Below are 21,999 nucleotides of genomic sequence, written 5' to 3'. Positions count from 1 at the left end.
TCTTCCTAGATTCTTAGCATATTTTCAGTAATTCAGAAATTTCAGGTTTCCTCTAATATCATGGATTTCTCCCTTCCAATTAAAATTATTTTCATTTTATTGTTTCTGGAAAAATCAGAATAATAGCAAACAAGTAATTCTATGAGCAATGTCCCTGTCACCCTCCCTTTATGTGCCAGTTTTTTGAGCTATTTTGAATGGTCTTACAATAACTCTAAATTTGAGTCATTTTAATGAAATATGTAATTTAAGGTTATAAAATATCTATTAAGACACCAAAATACCATAAGTATGTAGAAGAGAATAAATGGGTTTATTTCATCTATCAATTAATTAAGTTTTTGCTTACTTTTGGTTGTGCTATTAAAATGTTGTTGAAGTCAGTAGATCTGTGCATCTATTTGTTTATTAAAAATTATTTCTGCTACGGTGGTGGCACACACCTTTATTCCCAGCACTTGGGAGGCAGAGGCAGGCAAATCTCTGTGAGTTCGAGGCCAGCCTGGCTTACAGAGCAAGTTCCAGGTCAGGCTTCAAAGCAATATAGAGAAACCTTGCCTCAAAAAAACAAAAAAAATTATTTCTTTGTTTTTGGGAGTTTATAATATAATTACATAATTTTCACCCTTACTTTCTTGCCCCCCAAGTTCTCCTCCCATATATCCCTCTTTGGTCTCTGTTTTCCTTAACTGTTGCTACCTAAACATATGAATACATATCTGTATATATATGTATTCCTGAATATATAAATATAACCTACTTAGCCTGTAGAATGTTACTTTTATGTATGTTTTCCCGGCTGACCATTTGGGGAATTCTTTTAAAGAATTTTTTTCTAGGTAGAGATCACTACATTCTAAATTTTGATTAATAACAAAATGCCCTCAAAATGATGGCACTAATTTTCATGAAAAATGTTTGAAATACTCATTTCTCTTTCTCTGCTAATACAAAGCAATATTAATACTAACAATAATAGTAATAGATTAAATGAGCTACTTGTTATGTGATAAACATGTGATTAAACATTCTAAGATTTTCAAGCATAACACTGTATATTATAAACCTTTGCCAGTTTGTGTGTGTGTGTGTGTGTGTGTGTGTGTGTGTGTGTGTGTGTATAAAGATCCCTTGATTTCACATTATTTGAAGTTATCCAGAATGACTTAGCCTATTTTTTCCATACTTTATTTTGGTTAATCTCTCTGCTTCTTTAGATCATGGGTGGTCAGGATTGTCTTTGTGACTGTCTAACACAGGTGACTTCTCTTCCAATGTAGGAAGGTATCCCTGAGATGAGGGTGCCCATGAAGGGACTTTATTTATCCTTTGGCCCTTCTGAATGGAATGATGATTCTAGCTAATAGGAAGTGAGTGAACATGCTATTTGCCACCTTTAGGCTGAGGGGAAGCACAATCCAACACATTGCTTCCTCTTTTCCTATGCATCAGCTTCATGTGGTGATGAAAGATGTTCTGAGAAGCCACGTGCAGCATGTTGCCAGCCTCAGTTCCTGAGTGACCATGTAGAGTAGAAAAGTCCTTATATTCTGCTCCCAGCAGGACGCACCTTCATTAAACAAGTACAACATTAACTCCTACTTTAAGTCACTGTAACCTAGGGATGTGTATGTTATAATAATTAGCATCACTCAACTATTTTTATAATATCAAAATTAGAAAACCCAGTTTTCTAATAAAATGGATGAATGGAAAATAATGTGGTATGTACTTTCCAGGAAGTAAGGAGTAAGGAAGTAGGTGCAAGGAGTATGGCGCCTATCTGTCTGGGTTCCAATTCCAATTAGAGGCTGTGCCTCTAATCATCTGGATTTCCCGAGTAAAGATACTGAAACTTTCTGTGGCTCAATTTATTTATAAAATGAAGATACGCACATATTTGTGCTATGGAATCCCTTTAAGGAAGAAATAAATGCTAGTCAACAATACATAGTTAATCTATTATTGCTATCATTATTAACTAGATATCATTTAGTAACAAGAGTAGTTATATCATGATTTAGAATATGAGATAGACTGTTTTCCAATATACCATTATGTTGGGGAATTGATTTCACAGAAGGATACATAGGATAATTCAAATTTTCTTCACAAAAGGATGCTATAATCTTTCAGTGTATATATACGAATATGCACATACACATATGTAGGCTTCTATCTCAGTGGTGATTGTCTTTGGGTGGAAGTTTGTATAAAACTGTGGGTGTGTGTGTCCAGTATGATATAGATCAAGCATGTATGTACTGCTCTTTTAATGAAAAGGGGGAGAACTATACTTTTATTTTTAAATGAGAAGTTATGGCTCAGGAAGGCTAACATATTGACCAAGGTAATTCATTTAGTCAGAGGTAAGGAAAGCAAAGGGAAATGGGTAACCTTTATTGAGTACTTCTGATATATGAGCCTGTGAGGTGTGCTTACACAGATTCTATTTCATTACTTCCCATAATTGTTCTCCAAGGAGGCCCAGAGGTTATGAGTGTGGAGTTCTTAGTTCTGCCCCTTGCTAACTGTGTGGTCTCAGGTCTATTAATCTTACTGAGTCTTAGAGTTTTCACCTGTAAATAAGGAATAGAGTCACTTTTCTCATAAGCTTTCATGTAAGGATATTAAATAAGATAGCCCAGAGTCTGGCTTAGTGTGCTTGGTAGCCTGATAACATCTTAATCTGAATAAAAATGCTAAATATATATCTGCATCCTTATCACTTTATAGACCTGGATTGATATTAAACACGTTTAAGAATCATAGCCAAGGTCTTGAGTTAGTAAGTGGAGCCAGGCATCAAACTCATAGCTGTTTGATCCCAGCTTGCATCTCATTCCAAGCTTCTGCTGGGTAATTTACAGAGAGAGCAGAAATGTCAGTAAACAGTCATGCAGGCAGTAGCAGTCACTAAGACATGTCCCACAGGTGGAGAACCACAGGTCTAAGGCAAGATTAAAGAGATGCAGTTGAAGACTGAGTGGAGTGAGGACCAAGTTTTGATAGCAGGTATAGAAGGCTTTTGGGTATGAATACCAGATTTATATTTTATAAAGACCATTTTTGTTGATATAGGAGTAAGCTGGATGGCTAGCTGAAGAGTCCCGAATGTCCTAGGAAAAGGTGAGATCAACTTTACACAAGCAAGGCTACAGTGGAGAGGCAGGCATCCAGAATGAAGCTGGGGACATGAACATGGAGAGGCCGAGGCTTGCTTAAGTTCTCACTGTGAGATAAAAGAGGCCCAGGCTGCATTCAGGGTTCTGAGTTTGAACAGTGGGTGAGCAAAGTCTCCTTTATGGAAAAACGCTGCGAATGGAGAAGAAAGTCAGGAATGCTGTTTAAGGAGCCAAATTAAGAGTTTAATTTGAACCTTGTTAAATATGACATGTGTGTCAGATAACTGATTCATAGCAAATGAGGGTGGGGGGCAAAGAGAGAAGTCAGGGCGGCAGATACAGGAAACATGTTTTCTAAATGGACATTTCCTGTCCTGACTGTCTGGTCCTAAATAACCAACTCAGAGGCTGAATGTGAATTATAAATGCTCGGTCGATTATAAATAACTCAGGCTTGTTACTAGCTAACTCTTACAGTTAAATAACCCATTTCTATTAATCTATGCATTGCTCCATGGTTCGTGGCTTTAGCATATCTTTCTTTTTTGGTCAGCAGGCTGGCTTGCATCTCTCTAGACTCCATCCTTCTTTCTCCCTGTGTCTCTGTTGGCTTTTCCACATATTCACAGTGTACAGAAGGATTATCCTACAGCAATATTTTTGTTTGTGTTTTACCACAGTACTAATTTCCTTTACTATCAGTAATCTATTAAAACTATTGCTTCAAAGTACGATGATAAATGTTTAATTTCAGATATGAGTCACAGTTTGGAGGCTATAAGCAAGCTGTATTTCTATGTTTATGACAGGAGAGAAGTATTTGTCCCCCCAGAGGCATCATGAAGTAGGAGGCAAGGTGAACACACAATATAGTATCTTGAGTAAATTATCAGTATATTTCCATCAGTATTCAATATCAACAGGATGAGAAATCACAGGTATCTGTATGATTAAGAATATGGCTTAGTAGCTGGGATACCAGTATGGGACTGATCCAGACCCCAGGAAAATGGATTTCATTGAGGAAACCTCGGAAATCTATAGGATCTCCTGTAGTTCAGTACTTATCCCTAGCATAGGTGTGGACTTTGGGAGCCCATTCTACATAGAGGGATACTCCCTGAGCCAAGACACATGGGGGTGGGGTGGGCCTAGGCCCTATTCCAAAGGATACAATAGACTCTGATAACACCCTATAGAAGGCCTCACCATCCAGGGGGACCAGAAAGGATATGTGATAGGTAGGGTTTTTAGTTGGGGAGATGGTAGGGGAGGACGGGAGGGAGAAGGGAACTGGGATTGTCATGTAAAACAATCTTGTTTCTAATTCAAATAAAAAAATCTGAAAGAAAAAAAAAGAATATGGTTTTGGGTTTTATGTTATTTTATATAGAGTGTGCTACTAGCTTTTAGAAGCGGCAAGTTTACCGTAGTTTACAATTTCTTCTAGCACCTGTTTTCATAAATACCAAAAGTCAAAACAGTAGCCAGTTTCATTTCCTGAACAGAGCCCCAAATAGTATTTGACTACCCACTGTAAGAGAGAGTTGGATTACTACCAATGAGAGATCAGTGTTGAAACTTCTACTGGAAATCCCCTGACCTCCGAAGATAGAATTCAGTGCTCACTATCTCTCACTGGATCATAACCTGAATGCTTTGTTCACTGACAGGTAATGACACAATTGCAGTTTTAAATTCACAGTCTGCAAACACCAGTGTCTCACTTTTCAGACCCACCTTTAGCACAACAATTCTGTGATGAAAACTGAGTCTTGGCACATGGTTAGGTGTACTGCTGTTGGGCTATGCTGCTTTTTTCTTTGAGAAGCTTGACCCTTGTTTTCAGATGACTTGCAGGTTACGATTAATCATCGCCTGCTACTAAAAGGTTTTGAAAGGACATGTTCAGGAAGCTCTTTGACTGGACTGGGTTATTTGGCTTTTTGCAGCAGAGCTTCGATTTGAGCTTAAATGTCACCAAGCAAAGGAAACCTATTGGTGGGAATTTATTCTACGTTTCATCTTGGGAAATTGAGAATTACCTGGATCACCCGCCTCTCAATCTTTTCCAATGCACTATTTCTTATTTTAGAAATAAGAAATGGATACAGTTTAGGCACATGGCTAATCCTTGGGGATAAACACTGGGGTGTGGAAATGGAATTTTCCTTCTGTGGAGACTGAAGGGAGAGGGCTTTAAAGAAGCAAATTTGAGTAAATACAAGCCACAGATAAATTTCTGGCCCTTACTCTAATTCTGAAAGGCCCATTTACTCCCATTTGGAGATATACACAGGTTATAACTATACATGTGTTGTTTTAGTAGGATTATTAACCAAACAAATTGTGTTTTATTACCTCTGAAAGCCCCATTTTTATTTACAAAATATTTGCCAAACTTTGACCTCTTTAGTATTAAAAGCTTCAGAACTTCCAAATATTGCAGGAGCTTCTCTGTAGTACCTGTTTAAGATCCATATTGGTCTGTTATGTTTTTATCTGTGCTTAAAAAGCTCCATGTGCCAGAGAGGCTCCAACAAGCTGATGTTGTAAGTTATTTCAGATAGAGAGAGACTCAGAACTCACAGTATTTGGTCTCTGAAGGTGCATCTCAGTCTTGGGACAGATTCTCATTAAAAATGCTAGAGCTATCAGTAAAACTCTATTTGGGATACACTTTCTCCTCATTATCTGTCCTTTTAGGCCATGAGCTCTCTGTAAAGCTTCACTTCTTTTAAAGTGTGTGTGTGTGTGTGTGTGTGTATGTGTGTGTGTGTGTGTGTGTGTGTGTTCGACTCTAAGGCCTATTGAAAACATGTGACACTACAATCTAGGATTCCCTTCTAAAGAGTCTGGAGGTGGCTTCACGGAGTTCAAACCACTCAGGAGCTACATATTCCTAGGAACTAAATATGTGAAAGCATCAAGGAGAAATGTCTCAAAAATTGTTTCAGATGTGCATATTCTCACAGAAAATACTCCAGAAAACCACAGAAACTCGATAAGAGGAGGGTACTGAAGTCATAGGTTGGCAAATGTCCCAAGGATTAGCTACAGCTCTTTGATGTCCAAATTCCAAGCCCAGATTTGGAGTCTGTGGGGGAAGGGGTTGACAGCAAATATTTGAAACATTTTGTAAAAGGCAGAAGTGGAAAAAAATGAGGAAACAAAGGCAGTATGGGAGTAGTTCTAGTAGAAGAATCTAGAGTTATGAAGTATGTAAAACAAGGGCTTTAGTAAACACTATAATCACATTCACATGGCCAAACTATAGAATTGAAGGAGCAGATTAACCAAGCAAAAGTCACTCCTCTGGAAGCTCCTGGTGAGGAGGCGAAGGTGTCACTTTTCGTCTGGCATTGCACAGTCACTTGCCACAGTCTCCCTTTCACTCACCCATGTCAAATGTATTGGTTTCACTGTGTGTGTTTGAATGTTTTGCCATGGTGGGTAGGGGTGATGTTCTCTAGTAGATGCCTATTAGCTAGCAGTTTTCTGGCATTTCAGTTCATTAAAAGCTGAACTGAGTGTGGACAGACGTCTCTAGGACCTGAGTTTCGAGCTAGGTATATACATAGTTTAAGGCCAGTGTCGACAGAGACATGCTGTCTATACTCACAAGAATGAAGTGGAGGAGACACTAGGAAGCATAAAAAGAGTTCTGCTGAGGGAAATTACAAAGGGTAAGTATCCAGAGAGGCTTGCAGAGACAGTTGACCTAGTGAAGAGTCCACGATCCTTCCCCTTCCCTGAGTTTAATCTGGGTAAGCTGTAATCCAACAACTAATTTCAAAAGACACTTGAGTTAACACAAAGATTCTTTAGCTACTGCAAACAGTGAAGTTACTGCATCTAATGGTCTCTAGATTACCCCCCCCCCCCAAAAAAAAAAAAGAATACAGAGCTTGGTTCTTACTCTTTCCCTCTTCTGAAACAAAGTTTATTCTTATTTAACATATAAACCCTTAAATCTAGGAATACAGTATTAGTGAGAGTTTGAGGAGAAATAATAAATCACATTCAAGAAGTCTTCCTGACTCAGCATTGAAAACTGATTGTTCTGTTTATGTTAACTGACCTGGGGCTGATGGGAGTGTATTAGCACTCATGATCCTCATGGTTTATTATGTCAGTTACTGCTTAGATGCCAGGCATTCAGAGATGCTCTTTACACCTGTCATCTCATCTCTCCTTCATTTTTTCCTGGAAATCTTTTGAAACACTCTGAAATTCCAAGTTTAAAACTCATGTAACACGTGGAGGCCAAACCAAAGCAAATCACAGGAGGAACACCTTTTAAGATGCAGTTTAAGAGAGTTAAAAGCACTATTATCTGCTGGTTTAGCCTCTGAATGAGAATATTTACATAAAAATCATCTGGTAAGTTATCCTTTGCATTGTCCTTGGTAATGAGGAAATGCCTGCAAAGTGAGTAAGGTTCTGGAGGACCATACTTCCTATGGACCAGTCCACCTACCACAGCACTGATGGGCAAGGAAAATAACAGTCAGCAGTTAAGAGTTCTTGCTGTGATCCAAAGAGCCAGGCTTTTTATTCGGTCTTTGGATGCTACAGACATTTATATGGTTTCAATCTGATGATGATGTAAAGAGGTACACGATGAGAAATTTTGTCTCTCCCTATCTGTGCTTGCTCAGGAGAACATTTTTATTCTTTTTACTTTAAAATATCTTTTCCATGTTTTTTTTTTTTAATTCAGATACGAAGCAACATAAATACTTCCTCTTTCTCTTTCTTACTCAGATGTCAGCATACTATGTATTATGCCTATCCCCTTTACATTTAATACACATTGGCTCTACAAGAAGGTCTCAATTGTGTTTTATCATGGTGACATTCCTTAGTTGATTTAGCTAAAGTGAGTATTCGCTAATGTTGAAAAGATTAAGAACTCAGTTTGTGGTTGAAGAATGCTTATGTTATTTTAAAGATATGTTTTTTTTTCAAAAGTGATAATAGTTGTTAGCACACTGGCAGTATATATGGGCTTGATTCCACAGACTCCCTGAAACAGGGTCTGGTGGAATCATAGATTCTTGTCACCCTGATAGCTAAGAGAACATGACTGTGTACATTTCTTTCTCAAGAGTGTGACATTGTAAATACACTGTCATATGCATTTCCCTTTAGGTGCATTGTCTTCATCTCCTTCTTCACACTCTTTATTTTGTACAGAGCTGACAGATTTCTTTTGATTTCAGAGCTCTTTCTACATTAGGGGGATCAGTCCTTCATCTTTGATAGGAGTTGTAAGTATTTTCGTAGTGTTGCTTTTCTTTTCATTTTGTGTCTCATACAGCATTCTTTGTTGTTTTGTCTGTATTTGTAGTTGTGGTTAGAAGGCTTCTGGGCTTCCAACGACACAGAGATTTCTATTTCTGCTGCCCACTTGTTTTTTTTTTTTTCCCTGTTTGTTTTACATCTTTGACTACTTGAGAGTTATTTCAAGTTAAGATAGACATAGATTCTTTTATTAAATTAATTTTATTTATTTAAATTAAAAACAATCTTATTTTACATATTAATCCCAGTTCCCATTCTCCCATTTCCCCTACCATTCCCCCCTCCATCCAATCCCCCATCCACTCCTCAGGGAGGGTGAGGCCTCCCATAGGGGATTATCAAAGTCTGTCACAACAAGAAGACAGATAGATTCTAACATGACCTTTTCCCACTTGAGTGGCTGGTTGCTCTCATATGAAAGAGGCATCTCAGTAAGTCAAAATCTGTGAATCTGATCACCCAAGGATGTCTTATTAACTTCTGAGGAAAAAAGACTTTCAAGTTGGTTATGATGAAGAAGCCCCTGGGAAAAGTAAGAGGGACTTTTGAGAAAAAGTAATCTTGGATATAAGAGATTCCCCTAATCCTATGAGAGGTGTTGAATTAAGGACAACAAGTGACCTTTCTATAAGTTACAAAAGAACTGTGAGACTGGGCCCAACTATCTATATGGTACTTCTGGGCCTTAGAAGAAGTTTTAAATGTGTTTGTCTGAGGGAGTCATAAATGCCACTTATTTCAGCCAATATATAATTTATATTCATGAATGTATATTTTAAAAGAAACATCCACATTCTGGAAACCTTTTTTTTTTAATTGCTGAAGTTAAACAAAAGCACTTACTACACAGCCCAGTAATCTCTAGAGAAATAAAAAATCATGTAGACATAAAAATCTGTACAAGGGTTTCTGGTTCTGGGTAAGTGGCCCTGCTCAGAAACATCTGACGCCAGGGGTTTGTGTGCAGGATCCGAGCTCGGCAGTGGGATCCGACATACCCAGACACTGCCAAGGTCCAGGTAACAGTACCACCTCCATCCATGACAAGAGGACATACATCAGAATATTGGAACTGGTTGCATCTACCAGAATGGAAACTTGGTCCCATACCCACTAGGAGAGGAAGAGACTCCTGCTACACCCACCAGAAGAAAGGATGAGAAGAGGTCAATGTAAAAGCACATTCAATGACAGAAAACCCAATATGACACCAACAGAGACTAGGAACAATACACCAGCAAGACCTGAACATCACAATGCAGATGAACCAGAAGAGAATGACCTTAAAAATATCTTCAGGAAAATGATAGAGGACCTCAAAGAGGACATGAGAAAATCCCTCAAAGAAATGGAAGAAAAAACAAACCAAAAAATGCAAGATATCAACAAATCTCTCAAGGAAACAGTTCAAGACCTAAAAACTGGAATAGAGACAATAAGGAAAGCACATTCTGAGGGAATGTTGGAAATAGAAAATCTGGGACTATGATCAGGAATTACAGACACAATCATAACCAACAGAATACAAGAAATGGAAGAGAAAATATCAGGAGTTGAAGATACACTAGGAGAAGTAGACTCATCAACCAAAGAAAATCTTAAGTCCAACAAATCCCTAACACAAAATACCCAGGAAATATGGGATACCATGAAAAGACCAAACCTAAGAATAATAGGTATAGAAGAAGGTGAAGAAATCCAACTCAAAGGCACAGAAAACATATTCAATGAAATCATAGAATAAAAATTTCCCAACCTAAAGAAAGACATGCCAATGAAAATACAAGAAGCTTACAGAACACCAAATAGACTCAACCAAAAAAGAAGGTCTCCTTGCCACATAATAATCAAAACACCAAGCATACAGAACAAAGAGAAAATATTAGGAGCAGTAAAGGAAAAAGGTCAAGTAACATATCAAGGCAAACCTATCAGAATTACACCTGACTTTTCCATGGAAACTCTGAAAGCCAGAAGGTCCTGGATAGATATTCTACCTGCACTAAGAGACCACGGATGCCAGCCCAGTCTACTATACCCAGCAAAGCTTTCAATCATTATAGATGGAGAAAACAAGATATTCCACGACAAAACCAGATTCAAACAATACATATCCACCAATCCATCCCTACAGAAAGTTCTGGAAGGAAATCTGCAACCCAAGGAAGTTAACTACAACAAGAAAAATATAGGCAATAGATAATCCCACTTTACCAACAGCCAAAAGGAAAAAGGGATAGAATCCCTCACACAATTTTGCCACCATTACCAAATCAAAAACAAACAAGAATGAACAATCAATGGTCATTAATATCCCTCAAAATTAATGGTCTTAACTCCCCTATAAAAAGACACAGATTAACAGAATGGATAAGAAGACAGAATCCATCCTTCTGCTGCATACAAGAAACACACCTCAACTTCGAAGACAGCTGGTACCTAAGAATTAAAGGTTGGGAAATGATTTTTCCAAACAAATGGACCCAAGAAACAAGAGGGGTAGCAATCCTAATTTCCAACAAATTGGACTTTAAACTAAAATCAATCAAAAGAGATGAAGGAGGTCACTTCCTACTCATTGCAGGAGAAATCCATTAGGATGAAGTCTTAATTCTGAACATTTATGCCCCAAATACAAAGGCATCCACGTTTGTAAAAGAAACATTACAAAAACTCAAATCACACATAAAACCGCACTCAATTATAGTGGGAGACTTCAACACCCCATTCTCACCACTGGACAGGAACACCAGATAAAAACTTAACAAAGAAACAAAGGAACTAATAGAAGTTATGGCCCAATTGGTCTTAACAGATATCTATAGAACATTCCACTCAAATACAAAAGAATTTACCTTCTCCTCAGCACCACATGAAACCTTCTCTAAAATCGACCACATACTTGGCAACATAGCAAACCTCAACAAGTACAAAAAAATTGAAATAACCCCATGTGTCTTATCAGACCACCATGCTTTAAAATTAGAATTCAACAACAACATGAATTACAGAAAACCTACAAACTCATGGAAATTAAGTAACACCCAACTGCACAATTCTTGGGTCCAGGAAGAACTAAAAAAAGAAATTAAAGATTTCCTAGAATTCAATGAGAATGTGGACACAGCATATCCAAACCTATGGCACACTTTGAAAGCAGTTCTGAAAACAGCTTGGTATTGGCACAAAAATAGACAGGTAGGCCAATGGAATAGAGTTGAAAACCCCGATATTAACCCACACGTATGACCACCTGATTTTTGACAAACAATCCAAATTTATATGACGGAACAAAGAGAACATCTTCAACAAATGGTGCTGGCATAACTGGATGCTGACATGTAGAAGACTACAGATAGACCCAAGCCTATCGCCATGCACAAAACTTAAGTCAAAATGGATCAAGACCTCAACATAAACTCAGTCACACTAACCCTATTAGAAGACAAAGTGGGAAATACCCTTGAATTAATTGGTACAGGAGACTGCTTTCTGAACATTACATCAGTAGCACAGACACTGAGATCAACAATTGATAAATAGAACCTCATGAAACTGAGAAGGTTCCATAAGGCAAAGGAAACAGTCAGCAAGACAAAATGGCAGCCCACAGACTGGGAAAAGATATTCACCAACTCCACATCTGACAGAGGGCCGATCTCCAAAATATACAAAGAACTCAAGAAGCTAGTCTACCAAACACCAAACAATCCAATTAAAAAGTGGAATACAAAACTAAATAGACAATTCTCAACAGAGGAATCTAAAATGGTAGAAAGACACATCTTATGTGCTCAACATCCTCAGCCATCAGGGAAATGCAAATCAAAACAACTCTGAGATACAATCCTACTCCTGTCAGAATGTCCAAAATCAAAAACACCAATGACAGTTTATGCTTGAGAGGTTGTGGAGAAAAGGGACCACTTCTCCACTGCTGGTGGGAGTGCCAACTTGTATACTTTGCAAATCAGTTTGGCGACTCCTCAAAAAATGGGAATCAGTTTACCACAAGATCCAGCAATTCCACTCTTAGGCATATACCCGAAAGAAGCACATTTATACAACAAGGACATCTCTTCAATGATGTTCATAGCAGCACTATTTGTAATAGCCAGAAACTGGAAGCAGCCTAGATGCCCCTCAACAGAAGAATGGATAGAGAAAATGTGGTACATTTACACAATGGAGTACTACTTAGTGGAAAAAAACACAATGCAATCTTGAAATTTGCAGGAAAATGGATGGAATTAGAAGAAACAATTCTGAGCGAGGTAACCGAATCATACAAAGACAAACATGGTATTTACTCACTCATAGACATAGAGTAAAGGATTACCAGCCTACAATCCACACTGCTAGAGAAGCTAGTAAATAAAGACGACACTAAGAGAGACATACATGCTCCCTTGGAGAAGGGGAAAGGGTCAAGGATCCCTGAGCAAATTGGGAGCACGGGAAGAGGGGAGAGGGAGCTAGGAGAATGAGAAGGGGAGAAGAGGAGGGATGCAGAGGACATGAGGGTGAAGAAAGTTTGAGACAGACGAAGAATAGAAGATAACAAGAATGAAAATACTATAATAGATATAGATAATATTTGAAGTTTACAGAGAAATCAAGCACTAGGGAAATGTCTGGAGATCTACAAGATGACACCAGCTAACAATCAAAACATCAGAGGAGAGGCTACTTAAATGCCCTCACCTGATAATGAGATTGATGACTGACATAAATGCTACCTGATAGCCCTCATCCAGCAGCTGGTAGAAGTAGGAGCAGACACCCACAACTTATCACTGAACTGAACTGGAATCCAGATGCAAAGAAGGATGTGTGAAGAGCAAAGGGGTCCAGACCAGGCTGGCAATACCCACAGAAACAGCTGACCCGAACATCAGGAAACTCTTGCTCCCCAGACTGATAGCTGGGATACCAGCATGTGATTGAACCAGACCCCAGGAACATGGGTTTCAGTGAGGAAACCTATCAGTGAGGAAATATATCAGACCTGCCCTAGTAGTTCAGTACTTATCCCTAACATAGGTATGGACTTTGGGAGCCCATTATACATAGAGGAATACTCCCTGAGCCAAAACACACGGGGGTGGGCCTAGGCCCTAACCCAAAGGATACGACAGACTCTGATGACACCCTATGAAAGGCCTCACCATCCAGGGGGAGCAGAAAGGATATGTGATAGGTAGGGTTTAAGTTGGGTGGCGGGCGTTAGGGGAGGACTGGAGGGAGAAGCGAACTGGGATTGTCATGTAAAACAATCTTGTTTCTAATTCAAATTAAAAAAAATCTGAGAAAAAAATCTGTACAAGGATGTTCATAGCAGTTTCATAAGTAGTAGCTAAATAAAAAACTAAATGACATTCAATAATATGGAAATGGATAAGCAAATTACCTTGAATCCATATCACAGAATGTTATTCAGCAGTAAAAAGGAATGAATTATTGATGACAATTGCCATCATTTTGAGTGAATTTCTAGAGCTTGTTACTGTATGAATACAGTACTAATTTCCTATGGTTAAGAAAATGAAAGTGAGGGAGAACAAACTTGTGGATCACAGACTTTATGATCTGTGTCAAACAGTGATGCAAAAAATTTAATGCTAGCAGTTGCATCCTATGTGGCTGTAGGTTGACGGAAAGATTCTGTGTCTTGATTGTAGTTGTAGTTAAACAACTTGTTCCATACGATAAAAATGTGTAGGGACATACATATACAAACCTGTGCATGTAAAAACTGATGAGATCTGAATACGGTCAATTAACAGTAGGCATTCATGTCGGTATGGTGTTGGAGGAAGCCAGATAGAGGAGGAATTCTAACATGGAACTGTCCATAACAGCTTTACCTTTTGTAAGAAGAACTCAAATGTTTTCAGTGTAAAAAGTCTGGGGAAAAGCCTGAGTGGAGACTAACTGTTTAGAGAAGGTATCGCTCCTTTTATGATACTGATAGGTAGTCACTTTTGGACTTTACACAGTGTCTCCAGGTTAGGAGGAGGATGATTAGGGGTTAAGATTCAAGCCTCATCATATGTTTTATTAACTTGACTCTGTGCCATACATCCACGACACGAGGCATAATGAAATGTCACGAAGTCAGGATTCAAGCAGCTCTTTCCCCTGTCCCTAGCTCTTCAGTATATGGTGTAAGAAAGATCTTAAGTTCCAGTCTCTTAAGGCATAAAGTCAGGATCTTGATCCCTGCTCACTTTTGTAGGAATTATATGAAATAAATTTCATCTATGATTTATGATTAAAACCATAACGTTTTATCCCCATTGATGTAACTAGGCAGCCTGGGCCCTGAACTTCTATTATGCTCGCTTTCAAGGGAAAAGTCCTATTTAAATCCAACTGTAATGCTACTGTCCTTTCTCCAATGTAGATGCAGAAAATACAAAATGGATGAACTGGTGTATATACTATATTTACATATGTGGGACAAAAGTCATGAGAAGCCAAATGAGGAAAGATACACTTGTCATCTGGGAGCTGAACATACATGCGCTTTTCCTCCCATGATGTGGGCTTTTTTTTTTGTAAAACATTTTCTATTATTTTCTGTATATGGGTATTTTTGCCTGCATGTATGTCTATATGCTACACACATGCCTGATGCCTGCTGTGGCCAGCAAAGGGCATCAGATCCCCAGGAACTACAGCTACAGACAGCTTTGAGCTGCCACGCGGGTGTTGGGAATAGAACTTGGGTCCTCTGGAAGAGCAGCAAAATAGTCTTAACTCTTGAGATATCTTTCCAGCCCCTGCTTTATAACTGTCTCTCTGTGAGTGTATGTGCGTGTCTGTGGAAGACAGAGGTATCAGATCCCTTGGAGTTGGAGTTATGGACAGTTATCTGATACCATACATGGGTGCTAGGAACTGAACTCAAGTTTTCTACAAGAAGAGCAAGTGTATTTAAACACTAACTCATCTCTTCAGCTCCCAGGCTTATTTTTTTTTGTTTTACATTAAAAAAATTTGAAATAAAATAAAAAAATAATTATCCATTATTTCCTTTCCCTTTCTTACATAACACACACACACACACACACACACACACACAAATGTGTGTGTGTGTTATGTGAAATTTTATATGTGTGGGTGTTTTCTTTGTGTGTATGTCTATATACCGTGTGTTGTGTGTGTGTATGTCTAGTCGATGTAAAGGTAACTGTATTCACTTTGTATTGGATAAGTAATTGGGGGCCTTTTCCCTGAAAAATGAAAATTTTCCCCCTCTCAGCATTCTGTGGTTATCTGTCATTCTTCATCTAGGATTGGAACTATATGAGATTTCCCTCCTTCCACTTACTATGTCTATTGGTGCCCTGCTTGTTCAGCTCTGGTTTAGACAGCCATGTTGATGAAACTCATGGGTGTAGCTTCCCTGACTTTCTTGGAGATGATATCTCATAATAGACACCCTATTCCTTTGACTCTTAGAATCTTTCCTCCCAGCCCCAACTGGTAAGTTTATAACACAAGGCCATGTTTACATTTTTAATCAGGTTGTTTATTAAAAAAGAGGAACATTCTGTGACATTTTCAAGTGCAAACTCTGCTTATGTTTCCGTGTGAGAAAATAAAGAAGTTCTATTTCAGTGCTAACTGGCAGAGATTAAATTTCGTGTTGGAAACCTTCTAGGACAGGCTGAAAACCTGGACCCCCAAAGAAAGTCACTAATCTATGTGACATAATCTCCCACTAATCCATTAATGAATTTTTTTCCTGCCCCTTCCTATTATTCCATGTGTAGATTAAATGGATTACAATGTAATTAAATTTGACTCTTACAAGAGGCAGTGCCTCAGAGCAGGGAGCTACTGGGAGGCCAGTATTCTATTTCCAGTTTCGGTGATGACTTACAGCTGAGGACAAAGCACCCCTATTCCATGGTATCTCAATTTTTTTCCACCTATAGAGTGAGACAAACAATGTCTCAGAGGGATATAATTCTGCTTTTTGAGCTCTATGTTCTAATCGGGCTCCAGATTCCTTTATAGATGAGTGCCCGTTGATGAAATAAAGGTATTGTGATTCTTAATAGACACAAAGCCTAAAAATAGAATTGTAAATGCCTCCTACTACACAGTGCATTATCTACACTCTCAAATACTGCAATCAGCTGCACTCCAAGTCTCTCTGTGATATTTATTAAAAATTAAAGGAAATGCATTGCAAAGATATACCATGGAACATTTTCAAAGCCACATGTCATAGTTTGACTGCAGGACTTCCACTGAAGGTAATGGGACTCATACTGGTAAATCCTAAGCACCACTTTGAAAATTTACCCCATAGTGACAGTTTAATGCTTCTTATTGATCACAAGTTTCTAGATAACATCTTGAGGCAAAAGGGACTAGTTCTCACAGGAAATCAATAATCTTTAATGAAATAAATCTGCATTGCAATCATGGTAATGAATGAGTCTGGGGCACAGTCATTTGGAAAGAAAGCTCCCAGGAACTGCTTGTTAGAGACGGTTGCCAAGGGAGTTGTAAAAAGTTTCCATCACATCATAATTTTGGTTGCACACAGAAAACAACACAATTTCCCTTTAAAGTGGGAATTTCATGTTCTCCAGGGCAGACCCATCCATACACGGAAAAGTCATGGAATGTTACTTTGCAAATTATCCCCCTATAATGTATTCTTAGAATGTGTAGTAATTTACACATTACTTGTATAAAGTTCAAGTAGGCATAGAGGTCTAAAAGCCCCAGGGCCTTACACAGTCAAACTTTAGTTGTCTTTAACTCAAACATTCATATGTCTGCAACTTTCAGGGCATTTGTCAGTATCATTCTCTAGAAGCTGGTGTGTCTAGAGCAGTGGTTCTCAAACTTCCTAATGCTGCAACCCGTAATACAGTTCCTAATGCTGTGGTGACCCTCAAACCATAAAGTTATTTCATTGCTACTTCATAACTGTGATGTTGCTACAGTTGTCAATTGTAATGGGAAGATCTGATAAACATGATACCTGATATTTGAGCACTGTGGGTCTCGACTCACAAGTTGAGAATGGCTGTTCTAGAGTTTGTGACCTCTGCCCGTCCCCATCTCCCTACTCTTTTTGACCTCCAGCCACAATACTCAGTGACTCCTGCACAAGTCAAACTTAGAAGATCTGAGGAAACTTTGCAGGTATTCTTCCTTCGATTGGAAAGATACGTGCTTAAATATTTTTAAGACCTACTCCTTTCTAAAAATTTTAAGATCAATATAATATTCTACCACTTGGAAGATTTTCCTGGACTGCACTATCTAAGGTATTTCCTTTCCACTTTTTAAGTTTCTATTCCCAGCATCCAGAATTATGTTTGGGCATTGAAAAATTACATAATACTTTTCCTGGATGACTAAATTTCAAGCCAGAGGTGATCTTTGCTCCTTTGTCTTATGCAGTGAGTCATGACAGTCTGTATCATTCTTCCTATAACTCTTCAATTTCCTTTTGGCTTTCCCCTTTCTAACGATACATGAGACTGTAATCTTACAGGTAGGGACTATTTGTATTCATATTTGCATCTTTTGTACTGAGTGTGTCTAGCACATAAGTATTCTGTCTTTGATTTTTTCTTATATAACATAAGATACAAATAATATTAGTAAAATATGTCATGGGGTCTACTAAAGTTTATAGAATAAGTGGGAAACATCTTCAGTTTTTCATTTCCCTCTTAGAATACTTTCTGTACAGTCAAATAATAGCATTTTATGTTTCCTTATCAGTCAAGCTTGCATACCACATCAACTATTGTCTAAGCAACCACCATACTGTTAATGAACAGCTAGAGGCATTCCTGGGAATGAGACTATTTATCCTAGAAGGCGCCTCCAATTTGCAAATACCCAGGGACCCTCAGAATAACATTACTTAAAAGTGCAAGAAGTAGATACTCAGCACAGAAATCTGTTTATTCCCTAATTTCTCCTTCAAGCCAGAGAGCAGCAATAGGTGTAGTTGTTAAAAATGAAGCTTATCTTAATATTAATGTGATTTTATAAGCCATGGCTTTTTGAATTTCTAATGATGGACATCAGTTGATGATGATGGAGAAAGTTTAACCAAGTTTAATTTTAAATTGTCAGTAAATGTCAAAAGAGGATCATTTTTTTCTAGAGCCATATGAAAAGAATCCTATCTTTATTTTTGTTTTCTTGCCTTCTTTCTTGCTTTGCAAGGTTTGCTAAGTACTGTCTTACTTCCTCATGTGGAAAATGGGGTATTAGTGTTTGGAGCGGTTGCTTGGTAATTAAGAACACCGAAGTTTCATTCCCAACACTCACTTGGTGGCTCACAACTGTCTATAACTCCAGTTTCAGGGGATCCAATGCCCTTTTTTCTGGACTCTGTAGCATTAGGCATGCATGTGGTATACAGGCATACATGAAGGCAAAACAAGTTACACACACAAAAAGATAATAATAAAAAATTCACAAGTATACTATAATATGTAATACTAATAATATAATATTTATAAGGTACTTGGAACAGTGGGTAGCGTGTAATAGTTTTCAGTAAATAATGCTACTAGAAAGATATTGAAATCCTTTTAATTGTCTGATTAAGTAGGTTTTAGCTGTCCTTAATTAAGCATAGGAACGAAACTACATGTTCCAGAAGAGAATGAATGTTGTGAGAATTTGCAGAATACATGACTGTTAAGCAATAGCCTATGGGAATGAGTTTCTATTAAAGGTGATAAAAGCTTTGAAGGTTCAGGTCAAGATAGGTCTATGCCAGTAAAAGGTGGAGATGGTAAAGATGCAGGAAAAAAAATTTTAGTTTGCAAGCCAGTGGTGTTTCTCAGAGTTTCTGTTCTAATTTGTGAACGCATTAACAACTTGCCTTATAATGTGATGAATTCACACATGCATTTGAATAGACTTAGTCATGTGGTTGACTCTAATAAAGTCTTCCATTTTCTTTGAGCCAAGTAAGAAGCTGGCTACATTTTCTAATAAAAAAAAATACACACACTTGCTGGCACACTCCTGAGGAGCTGTTACTTCAAGTGGAATACAGACATGATTAGTTGTTGGGAAATATCTGAGCTGTGGTTTACCCCCTTGGTTCTCCTGTGGAAGTGCCACAGGAAACTGTTAAGACAACGATAGGAAATCAACCTACATTTAACATCAAATATAGATACAAGATTAATAACAGGCTGGCATTTTCTGCTGCACTGAGACACACTGAAAAAAATTACAGCCCTGTTATGACTGTTTTTCAAAGTACTCACCAAGGAATCAAAAAATAGCTCCTATTTGAAGTTAAGGCTGCCCGAAAGATCAGGCTCATTACTGCAGTCTAAGTAGCAGCATTTGATACTATTTGCGATTCTCAAGTAGGCCATTAAGAAAACGCTGGGCAAAAAAGAACGGCTGTGTTACCAGTCCTTGGGGGTGATTCACACATCTCACTACTCATGTTACAGAAGGCAGGGTTTATGTTGGCATACAGAAAAGTCACCAGGGAGCCGACCCAGGTAGGTACTACAGATGTGCTTTAAGTCTCTGAGGTAGGAAGGTAGGGGTTTGCCAAAGCTTTCACAGCAGAGTCACAGGGATGGAGCTGGTTAGACATGTAGGGGTAATGAGTTTTACAATTCTACAGACAATTGTACATCCAAATAGTAATGAAAGAAAACATTAATTTTTTTTTAAAAAACACAAACTTTTTTAGAGTTAAGCACTTATGATATATTTTCCAAAAACAAGTGTGTAATGACTGTATGATCACTTTAATTAATAGAGGATTGGTGGTTCTGAAGGAGGAAATGTCAGTCTTTGGAATCAGCCCATGGGACCTCTATTAAATAGTGTCCAGATATTACTGGTTGGTAAACAAGGATGCTATGCAAAGCATGACCATGGTATTAGCTTCTGTTTGCTTGCAATATGAAGTGACAACTTTGTTGTGTTTTGTCTGCTTTCAATTGCTGTGATAAAACACTGACTACAAACAACTTGGAGAAGAACCATCTAAGAGCTCTGGTTACTGGCTTGCTCTCTCCTTCTCAGCTTGTTTTCCTACACAACCCAGGTCCACCTGCACAGGGTATCACCCACAGCGAGCTGGGTCCTCCCACATCAAACATCAATCAAGAAAATGCCCTGCAGATTGTCATAGGACAATCTGATGGAGGTGATCTTCAATGGAGATGCTACCAGATAACTTGGCTGTGTCAAGTTGATAACTAACGCTACCTAGGACAGTGTGCCCAGAGAGAACATTTCTAATAGTGAAGGTATATCAGGTGAGCTGTCATCCTTTGCACATTCTATTCTTAAATGTTCAAGATTTCAAAAAAAAATTGAGTGTGTATCTGGCATATCCAGAGTAGTCTAATCTTTCAAACATATCAAGAATTAATAAGTTTTGGTATATTTTAGATTTCTTCCTGCTCAGAACACATGTTACAGATAGATGAGAAAGGTGCAGTATTCCATTTTGCATTCAGCAGTGTTAATTTGGTTGACCAAGGGGACTATAGGGCTTACTTTATTATTTTTACCAGTTTATACAGCATTTTTATGGACCACTAAAAAGATCTAGGAAGAATCTCAACAATGGTGTGGCACAGCCCTTGCCTTCAATAGGTAACATTTGATTCATCTGTGTAGGACAAATCCAGGGATCTAAAACTAATAAGCCACATTTGAATATTTCACTATTATATCAATTCAGTTGAAACACAGATCAAACTGTCACATGGACACTAAGCAGAATGCCAAAAGTCACACACGATTACCTTCACTGCAAGTGAACATTTGATCTATGCTCTAATGGGAATTCATTATATATTTATCCATGACAACTTACAAAGCAGTTATTTTTCTAGATGTTAAATCTCTAATTAAACAAAAATCCCCTGAAGTTAACAAATTCCAAATAACGTCATTATCATACCATATTAAATCTGCAAGGTCACCACTGATAGGTGCGCTGAGTCAAGTGAGGTGACAGAGAACAGAACATTATTTTCCAAGCAAGACCTTCAAAGAGCTGAGGCAGACAGAGAAAGATTAAAGGGCTACCATGTGCTGATGCATCCATGGCTGGAAAGAGCTACTAAGAGGCAGCAGGCATCTGGGACAGAACTTTCTTTCTACGCTCAAGAGCAGAAATACATTGGCATTGCCATTGCGCTTGGAATGGGAATGCAACCACATTTTAATTAGTTTTAAAATCTGGATTGGGACACCCCTGTAGTCGTCCATGAACGTAGAAGTTGAGTGCATCTTGGCCAACCACCTGCCTTGTGAATTGTTTTGTTTGGGTCTTTCATGGGGCAGAGAGTCCTTGTTTTGCAGTAGTTTCACTTCGTGACAATCCTTCATATCCTTGTTTGAGTAAAGAATTCAGAATGAGAAAGTCACAGGGGGTGGGGGGGTGGGAAGTCAAATGCTCACTGTCTTGCTCTGTGGGGCTGTAAGAAGCCATTTGCTTTTCTCTATACCTGAGCATGATGGTTTCCAGATGAGAGAGGTTGGTGTTAGCAAAGCCTGAAGAGGTAGAACTCTACTGCTT

At 38.3% G+C, this 21,999-nt stretch overlaps 1 protein-coding gene across 1 annotated transcript in view; it reads right to left on the bottom strand.

Moving 5' to 3' along the window:
* The window catches only part of Kcnq5 (potassium voltage-gated channel subfamily Q member 5), a 531,455-nt gene that overhangs the window by 111,992 nt on the left and 397,464 nt on the right, over window positions 1-21,999 (bottom strand).

Source organism: Cricetulus griseus (assembly GCF_003668045.3).
Source record: "Cricetulus griseus strain 17A/GY chromosome 1 unlocalized genomic scaffold, alternate assembly CriGri-PICRH-1.0 chr1_1, whole genome shotgun sequence".
NCBI lineage: Eukaryota > Metazoa > Chordata > Mammalia > Rodentia > Cricetidae > Cricetulus > Cricetulus griseus.
The sequence above is the reverse complement of the archived record's forward strand: the minus strand, read 5'-3'. Positions and strand labels throughout refer to the sequence as shown.